Source organism: Oreochromis aureus, linkage group 14 (genome assembly GCF_013358895.1).
Source record: "Oreochromis aureus strain Israel breed Guangdong linkage group 14, ZZ_aureus, whole genome shotgun sequence".
In the NCBI taxonomy this organism is placed as follows: domain Eukaryota; kingdom Metazoa; phylum Chordata; class Actinopteri; order Cichliformes; family Cichlidae; genus Oreochromis; species Oreochromis aureus.
This window is the reverse complement of record NC_052955.1, coordinates 40,322,907-40,333,377: the sequence shown is the minus strand read 5'-3', so window position 1 is coordinate 40,333,377 and position 10,471 is coordinate 40,322,907.

The window sequence follows — 10,471 nt, the reverse complement described above, 5'->3', positions numbered from 1 at the left end:
AACAAAAACACAAAATATGTGCCTGATAAAGGGTTCAGGATCCATTGCTTGGACGGAGGAAAGCTGAGCCCTGCCTGGTTGGGATGTCAGAGAATTATGACGCTCATAACACATTTATTTCTTACTTGCTGTGACGGCAGTGTTGGCAAAAGTACCAACATTCTGTACTTAAGTAGAAGTACAAATACTACTGTTAAAAAATACTCCAGGATTACTCCAGTCCAGTTTTGTACTCAAGTAAAAGTAAAAAAATACTGAAATATACTCAATGTAAGAAAGTAAAAATAACTCCTTGGAGGATGTTTCTATTTTTGCTGAAACTTGTGCTATATTAACATAATATTAAAATAATATCAGTAGATGGGAATATAAACTTTTAAGAAAAAAACTAATTATGCTCTGAATCTGAAGAAAAAAGAAGGAAAATAAACAGAAATGTTCTGTTGCCCACACAGAGGGTGACTTCGTGTCTCAACAGGGAAGTGTGCACAGTCAGGGGTTAAAGGGGATTCAGCAGGTGGGGGAAACTAAACTGGTTGTAATGGTTCAGTGTGGGGAAGAGAATCAAACTCGCATTAATTTCCAGTAGATGTTCTTAGTGTACAGGCTGTGATCAGCTGACCTGCTGACACACCTGGATTCAACCAGATGTGAGCAGATGTTTCCTGAGTGGTCCTGGATGATTTCCATCCTCTGCACTGACAGTAAACTGTTTATGCTGCCTTTACATTAGACTGGATAAAGTTGGTGTGAAGGTGGAGTTCAGTGAATGCATCTGTGCTACACTGTGAGCTAACTGTGACCATGAAACACAGCCACTGTGCAGCAGTCACACACTGTTCTTTACTCCAAATCCATCACAGTGCAACAAACACGCCTGTTTATCCTGCACTGACCTGCAGAGGGTTTCCATGCAGTCTTTAAATAACACAGTTAGTCTGCCTGTCTTTCTTATCTTTCTCCATCTCTGAGTGAAGTTAGCGCTCTGTCTTTTCTCTCCCTGTGAAATCCAGCAGCTGGACTTTAGCTGCAACACACTGTGAGACAAACTGCACACAAACAGTTTGTGTGTTTGCTGATGTTTGTAGAGCTGAAAGAAACGTTACATTTGAACCGACCTGACACTTAAAAACATTACTCCCTTTATGCTCGCTCCTCCTCTGTAGGGCTAGCTAGATGCTGAAGTACTGAAGTACTGCAACTTTAGGACACCTGCAGTGGTTCTGTTGTTTTGGCAAAAACATAACAACAACAACAACAACAACAAACACCACCGTCCCACTTTTAATCCCTGACTTTGGCACACGTCATCTCTTTTTATGCAACATTCCCTGGTGATTAATAAATGAACAGGAGTGCCAATCATGTGTTTCTGTTCAGGCTCAGATCAGTTTGATGTTTGGAGGCTCGCAGTGACGAAAGAGTAACTCGAACCAAATGTGTTAAAGCAAAAGTAGCAAGGGTGTTTTAAAAATGCAAGAAGTAGAAAGTACAGATATTTGTTTAATTCAATTTTATTTATATAGCACCAAATCACAACAGAAGTCGCCTCAAGGTGCTTTATATTGTACAGTAGATCGCACAATAATACATACAGAGAAAAACCCAACAATCATATGACCCCCTATGAGCAAGCACTTTGGCGACAGTGGGAAGGAAAAACTCCCTTTTAACAGGAAGAAACCTCCGGCAGAACCAGGCTCAGGGAGGGGCGGGGCCATCTGCTGCGTCCGGTTGGGGTGAGAGAAAGAAGACAGGATGAAGACATGCTGTGGAAGAGAGACAGAGATTAAAAACAGATATGATTCAATGCAGAGAGGTCTGTTAACACATAGTGAGTGAGAAAGGTGACTGGAAAGGAAAAACTCAATGCATCATGGGAATCCCCGGCAGCCTACGTCTATTGCAGCATAACTAAGGGAGGATTCAGGGTCACCTGGTCCAGCCCTAACTATATGCTTTAGCAAAAAGGAAAGTTTGAAGCCTAATCTTGAAAGTAGAGATAGTGTCTGTCTCCTGAATCCAAACTGGAAGCTGGTTCCACAGAAGAGGGGCCTGAAAACTGAAGGCTCTCCCTCCCATTCTACTTTTAAATACTCTAGGAACAACAAGTAGGCCTGCAGAGCGAGAGCGAAGTGCTCTAATAGGGTGATATGGTACTACAAGGTCATTAAGATAAGATGGGGCCTGATTATTTAAGACCTTGTATGTGAGGAGCAGGATTTTGAATTCAATTCTGGATTTAACAGTTTAAAACGTAGTCGGGGGGAAAAAGTACTCAAGTAAAGTACAGGCACCTGAAAATTGTGTTTAAATACAGTATGAAAGTACTTCAACTTTGTTACCTCCCAACTCTGACGGATAATAAACATGTTGTCTACAGCTTCTCTACACCACGTTTCTCATGAGTGAGAAACATGACAGAGTGATTAGATGACCGACCCACAGCAAAGGGTCTGAAGTAACACGGTCATCTCATCAGTAAGTCTTGTCATCGCTCTTTTAAGATGCAGAAAGTGGGATTCAGGTTCAGCAATGCTACGGCTCCTGCAGAGGAGAAAAGGCACATTTACCAATAGTGTTGTAAAAGGGAAACATAGAACAAGATCAAAGCATTAGGTATGAAGAGAAAACCAACAGCATGGCCATCTCCTGTCTAATATGTTCTCAGATCAAAAACAAGAGGTGACTAAAGGTTGCAGAGAGAGCTGCACCCTTCATATACTGTCATGTGATCTCAAGCTTGAAAAGAATATGAAGGTTTTGTTCATTTTCAGCAGAGACAGATCTCACACAGGCTCTTCTTCAGTTGCATATTTTACTCATTTTTTTCTTAGATTTTACTTTACTGGAAATTCCAGATCCTTTGGTCTTGGATATTATCATTAATGCAAGCATCAGCTCTGTCAGGGTTTCCTGGTCTTCCTGGTCCAACATATATTTTCTATCTTTTCTTCACTCTATCTCTCTCTTTCTCCTCTGTGTGTGTGAGTTAACTTTGTGTGTTTAAGAGGCGGCACCTTCCCTCCCTGCACACCTGGAGGCAGCTGGTAATGACCCACCTGTGTGCAATCTGCTTGATTACTCACCAGGCTTCTTAAGGCTAAAGAGTTCTCTCAGTCACTGCCAGATCACTGCATTAAATGGTGGTAGTATAGTGTAGTCAGACTATCAGATTTAGCAACTTACTCTTTAAATTATGATCCATTGTAAAGAAAATAATTGAGCTATATGCTGTAAATACTTGTAATTCAATTATTAGGAAATGATCAGACAGCAGAGGGTTTTCAGGAAACACTGTTAAATGTCCAGTCTCTATGCCATATGTTAAAACAAGATCTAGAGTGATTAAAGTGGTGGGTGGGTTCTTTTACATTTTGAGAGAAGCCAATTGAGTCTAATAACAGATTAAATGCCATGTTGAGGCTGTCATTTTTTGCATCTGTGTCCCTTTTATTGCCTTTATAGAGAGGTTTAATGGAGGTTTAATGTAGTACTGTTGCAAGATTCACAACTTCAAGTTTAAAGCTGGTTTTTACCTTTGCTTAGCTGGCGTGCACTATCCTTTATTTGGCATATCTGGCCTGCTCAGGGTGACGTGAAGGCGTGCCGGAGAGGCAGCTGTGTGTGCTCAGCCTAATGATCCTTTTCCACTCTCTGTGCATTTTGGCTACGTTCACACTGCGGGCGAAAGCGCATCAAATCCGATTTTTCTGACCCTGTGCGGCCCATCTCCGATCATGGTATGACAGTGTGAACGGCACAAATCCGATATTTTCAAATTCGATCTGGGTCACTTTCGTATGTGGTACTGAATCCGATACATATCCGATGTTTTAGAAAGCGACTGCTGTGTGAATGGTCAAGTCGCATTAAATCCGTCTTTTACGTCACTGTCACAAGACAGACGCCAATTATCAGCGCCGGAGAAGCGCCCGAGAAGACATCGCGAACGCTTCCTGGCCATCCAGTGTAGATGTCAGTGAAACTGTTGGGAAGACAACGTTGGAGAAACGTGAACATTTTATTTGTACTGTATAATCTGCAACTATCCTTTGAAGCACCGCTCCTCTAAAACAGCAATAAGGATCATTATTAGGTTATTTACATTATTATGTAAATAACAAAATAACTTAAAGCAAAAATTGGGAAACGTAAAGTCCGAAGTCTTTATATTAAGGGCCATCAGTCAAACAATACTGTTGGTCTGGGTCTAAACAGAGCACGTTGTGTGTGACGTCTTCTTTTGCGCATGCGGGCCGCTTTGAGCATTCACACTAGAGCGCGTTTGCTGTCGCATTTTATGTGTAGTGTGAACAAGCAGACAAAAAAATCGGATTTGATCAAAAAATCGGAACTGAGCATTAAGACCTGCAGTGTGAACGTAGCCTTAGTGACGGCAGAGTCGGAGGAGCGGTTGTTTGCAGCAGCTAAGGTAGTACCCAGTACCAAAACAACTGAATCAGCTGCTGAGTGTTAAATAAAGCCCACTTGAACACAGAAACACTGTGTGTGTCGGGTCCGTTCTTCACAGTGTTGCCAAAACCCACATAGGATGTCGAACCCCTATACTTCTATGTTTCAGTATTCTAGTTAAGGGTTTGGTTCTTAGGTTGTTCTTGTGCCCTCGTGTTTAGTGTAGTGTCAGTTCTGCACCTTTGTGAATTGTTTCTTGTTTCCTGTTTTTCTTTGATAGTCCCTGGCCTGTGTGTAGTGTTTCTAGTTTTGCTTTGCTTGTCTTGTCAGTCCTGATTTCCCCCAGCTGTGTCCCCCTTCTGCTTCTACTACAACCACCACTTCAGTTAGCCGCCCGGCCTTCAGCTTAGTTAGCTGCCCGGCCTGAAGGTCAGTTAGCCGCCCGGCCTGACGCCCAGTCATCTACTCCACCACCAGCTCCATTCTCACCTCAACCCTTACTTCAGTCCTTAGCCCAGTCTCCAGCTCAGTCAGCCGCTCAGCTGCCTGCAGCACAGCCGTTAGCTCTGCCACCCACTCAACGATCTGCTTCACTTCCACTGCCACCATCACTACACTCGGTCACTCAAGCTTCCATTCAGTCACTCCCTCAGCCTGTAGCTCAGCTCGTAGCAAAGCCTGCTTCTCAGCTATTAGCTGTTCAGTATTCTGCTCAGGAGATAGTTTCATCATTAACTGTTTCACCAGCTCCATCAGTAGGTCAGTCTCCTGCTCAGTCGCCCTTAGCTCAGTCACCTGCTCAGTTGCCCTTAGCTCAGTTACCTGCCCTGTTTGCAGTTTAACCATTAGCGCTGCCTGCTCCCCAGTGTGCAGCTCAACCTTCTCCCCAGTGTACAGGTCAGCCATTAGCTCCGCCAACTGCAGCTCAGCCATTAGCTCAGCCAACTACAGCTCAGTCTCCAGTATCCCCCCTAGCCGTAGCTCAGTCTCCAGTGTCACCGATACCTGTAGCTCAGTCTCCAGTGTCCCCGCTCAATTGTAGCTCAGTCTTCAACCCCGCTACCTGTAGCTCAGTCTTCAGCCCCGTCAGCCACTCAACCACCTGGTCAGCTACACACTCAGCCAGGGGTCCTAACGCCTTCTGGCCCTGCATCAGCTCCTGCTGGAGTCTTGACTGAGCCTATCCAACACTCCACGGCTCCCGGGCCGTCGTCTGTCTCTGCTGGAGGGTCCGAGGGGCCTGTGCAGCCTTCTGCTGCTCCCGCTGGACGGCCTGAGGGGCCACTGCAGGGTCACCACCTGCGGCTACCACACTGTCGCCTGCAGCTGCCACGCTGCCGTCTGTCCTTCAGCTGTCACGCTGCCGTCTGGTCCTTCAGCTGCCATGCTGCCGTCTGGTCCTTCCTCATCTGGTCCTGCCTCTGCGGTCCTGCCTCTCCACCTCAACATTACTGGCCAGTTTCCAGGCCGCTGGCTGATTCATCGTCGCCGTCGTGGGAGGCCTGCAGATCTGCTTTGCCACCGCCGCTGCTGCCTTCCGTGCGGCCGGCCTCCGGACCTGCTTTGTCGCCTCCGCCACTGCCACTTCCTTCCACGCGGCCGGCCACCTGAACTGCTCTGTCACCGCCGTTGCCAACTGCGTGGGCGGCACTCCTGAACTCCATCACTGTCACTGGCCTCCTGGTCGACCCCCTGAACTGGTGAAGTTGGACTCAGCTTTGGACGCATCACTACCCTGGTCACTTGGCCGGCCATACTCACAGTGTGAGTTTTGGACTGATCTTCTGGCCTCATGGCTAGTCCCTGGACTGTTTTGCTTTCATTTTGGCCTCTTGCGCTGGGGATTTTGTCTTTTGGACTGTTTTCTGTCTCTGGACTCGGGTTAGGGGACACATGCCGATAAGGTGTCAAGGGGGTATACGCCGCTGGCTGGTGGCTTTGGTGGACACGGACTGCATGCTGACCCTTGTCCACCAAAGCTTGGGTCGCCCTGGAGCATTGTTGGAGGCTGAGTGGGTGGAGGTGAAATGCGTGCATGGGGACATTCACAAGTATCCCGTAGTGCCGTTGCATCTAAAGTTGCGGGGCAAAACTTCATAAGACCAAGGCTGTAGTTAGCCCGCGCCTGTCGCATCCCCTGATTTTGGGTACTAATTGGCCGGGGTTTCATAATCTGGCAGTATGTGGGGATGCGATTGCGACCATTAGATGTGTGTAATGTTTGTGCGGCACTCAGCGGTGACGCGGGGTTGTCCGACACTGACACTGGGGGGGGGGACGGCAGAGCCTTCTATGGAGGGCTTGCCGTCCCCGATGGTTTGCCCCACAGAAGATTTTCCACTGGAGCAATCTCGTGATGGCACCCTACGGTCAGCCGATGACCAAGTGATAGATATTGATGGCCATTTGGTGCGCCCTGAAGCTGCGCGGACTTACCTGCATTTCCAATTACAGAATGATAGGCTGTATGGAGTGAGTCATGACATTTGCACTGAGGAAATACACACCCAGTTGTTGGTGCCACAAAGATGTCGAGAAATGATTTTCCAGGAGGCTCATTGCAACCCCATGGCAGGGCATATGGGATTAGGGCTGAGTATCGTCACTGATTTCTAGAATCGATTCGATTCCGATTCACAAAGTCCCGAATCGATTCGATCCACGATTCGATTCAATTCGATTCAATTCGATTCAATTCGATTTGATTCGATTTGAATCTGGGAAATTTTGACAGTCAGAAATATTATAATTCAGATCAGTACATTTACATGTTTTTGTATCTATAAAAAGGAAGCTGACACACGCAAGACTTTATCAAAGGTGTGAGCGTCACAGCAGATGCCTTTGTGTCAAAGTAGCTGAAGATAAAACAGAAAAACATGAAGGTGATTTTCCTGGCCTGGGATTTTATAAAATTATGTATCTGCAGTACATCAAAAACGAAAGAAAACCATTAATCAACTGTTAAGGGAAAATCCCAAACAGAAGTCTGCCAAGGTAAACAGAAACACAGTGAGACAAAATACTTAATCACATGTACATGGGTGAACGTCTCAAGTGAGAGTCACCCAGTGTACTTCTTTATTCGTGCATTTATAGTCACTGGCGCCCACACAACAGGGCGGCGTATTTTCGCTCTTCTCAGAAAAATGACTATACAACAGTATGTGGCTATCTTACTGGAACATTCCGTTCCGGAATGTTAGTGCATAGGGAGTGGAGATAAGAGTGGTTCAGGTGTATGTGTGTGTGTTGTGAGATTCAGAAGGACGCAGCCCTTCTTCTTGTTAGAGAGCGCAGATAAAAGTGTCCAGCTCTCCTCTTCCTGCTTGTTCAGCTATTATCGCTGTGAGAAAGAATTTATAAAACAGTCTTGTAGTGGACAACAGTCTAAGTCATCAAAAGGTCAACATACAGTATTCTATCATATGCAAACTTATATCATTAAAAGCTTATACTGACTACTAAGTACAATTTTCCATTGACATCAACATATGAACATTACCTCTGACGTTACAGCGGTTTTGTTAGAGACACGGCTGAGCGTTTTGTATAATTTTAAAAAGTTTAAATTTGTTCAGTATTGAACGGCAGAAATTAGGTTTTCTTTTCAGAAGTATGTAAAAGGAAAAAAACAGCGGCTGACAGCGCTGTAAACAACGGTAGAGTTGTGCGTAACAAGCAAGCAAATAATGCAGAAAACAGATTTTTAGACGGGAAACTGTTCTTGAAGTACAGAGAGAGAGAGAGAGAGAGAGAGAGAGAGAGCTGTGCATGACGTGTGATTTTATCGTGGTGGAAGCAAAACAGTAAAAGTCAGAGGGAATTCATGACGATGTTTATGTGAAGCGTAGTTTGGATCTTCTTTTGCTGCTGGTTCGGTCAATATTGTTTGGAGAGAGATAAAACTAACAGCTTTAGAATCAGCGCAAAAAGGGCGTGAACACAAAGCGCGGACCCGCCGAAACATCAGAATCAGCGAGCTGTCGGCTTTCAGCCCTGACCGTGTCCGTGCCGTCGGGTGAGAAAGGCGACATCTCACTGATTCTGATCCGCGGGTCCGCGCTGTGTGTTTACGTCTTTGTGCAGAATCCGTGTACCTGCTCTCATTTACTGTCTTAGCTGTTTGGTGGTTGTTGAAATTTTGTGAGATTTCACCTGAGATTCTGGCATTTCCGGCAAAATAAATTTATATTAAAAAATCGATTCAGGATTTTAATGAATCGATTTCACGTTATCCAAGCCAGAATGGATTTTAATCGATAAATCGATTATAAAAACCCACCCCTATATGGGATGCAATAAAACTCTGGGGAGAATAATGGCCTGATTTTATTGGCCAGGCATCTGGGGCGCGTCCTCCCCGGAGTGTTAGCTGGTTAACCAGCCGGCCATTCCAAAAGCGTCATTGCGCCTGTTACCATTAATGGAGGTCTCTTTCGATCGCATTGGTATGGACCTCATCGGGCCATTTCACCGGAGTGCACACTGCTATCACTTTGTATTAGTTCTGGTGGATTATGCAATATGATACCTGGAAGCAGTGCCGCTGTGCGCTATCTCTGCGAAGAGTGTGGCTCAGGCATTGTTTCAGGTCGTTGAGTTGGTTTTCCGAAAGAAATACTGACTGACCAGGGCACGTCGTTCATGTCTCGCACACTAAAGGAGCTGTATGAATTACTGGGCATTAAATCTGTTCAGACCATCGTCTACGACCCTCAGACTGACGGGTTGGTGGAGCGCTGAATAAGACTTTAAAGTCCATGATTCGGAAGTTCATTCATGAGGATGAACGCAATTGGGATCGCTGGTTAGACCCTCTGTTGTTTGCAGTGCGGGATGTGCCCCAGGCCTAAAATTAAAGAAAACTGGGAGGAAGGTCCAAGCCCCGCAAAAAATGAAATTCAGTACGTGCTGGAGCTGAGAGCAAAGCTACACACTTTGGGGAGGTTGTCACGCGAGAATTTGCTCCAGGCTCAGCAACATCAGCAGCATCTGTATAACAGAGGGGCCAGACTCAGCCAATTTTCACCGGGAGACAAAGTGCTTGTATCACTGCCTTCTTCTAGCTCAAAATTACTGGCAAGGGCCCTTCGTGGTCACATGGCGAGTGGGCGACATTGACTATGAGGTGGTGCAGTCAGACAGGGGAGGAGCCATGCAGATATACCACCTTAACCTCCTTAAAGCATGGAGAGAGGGTGAAACAGTTTCTCTGGTGAGCCTGGTTAAGGAGAGACAGGAGTTGAGGCTAGAGGTGCCAAATTCACCATTCCCGCCTCCCTCCATTGTGATGACCATCTCACACAGGCACAGAAAGTGGATGTTGCTGCATTGCAACAGCGTTTTGCAGATGTGTTCTCCCCCCTTCCTGGCCGCGCTTCGCTCATTGAGCACCATTTTGAAACGCAGCCTGGCGTGATGGTGCGTTCACGGCCCTACAGGCTCCCTGAACATACGAGACAAGTGGTTCAGAGGGAATTAATAATAATAATAATAATAATACATTTTATTTGAGTGCGCCTTTCAAAAACCCAAGGTCACCTTACAAAGAACAAAATTAGTAAAATGAGCAATAATCATAAAATACATAAAACAAGTTAGAATTGCAAAACAGAACTTGACAACAGATAAAATCAGCACTAAAGCGAATAAGCCAGTTTGAACAGAATTGGCTGAGATGCTGAAGCTGCGAGTGATAGAAGAGTCGCACAGTGCCTGGTGTAGCCCCATAGTTCTGGTTGTGAAGAAAGATGGGTCTATACCAGGGGTCAGTAACCTTTAACACCCAAATACTTTTTGACATCTAAAATGAAGATAACGCTGTTATTGTTTTTTACCTTTATGCTTTGTATAAACAACTAAAGTATGTTGCTTATGAAATCCATGAAGTGCTACAGAGAAAATTAAATTAATTAAATTTTATTTATGTAATGAACACATTTTGAACTCTTCAAAAATATAACAAAAAGGAACGACACCCAGTTGAAAATCTTTTTTAAATGAATTAAAAAGCTGAACTTAAATTATCCATTTCGCAGCCTGTAGCGGAGCC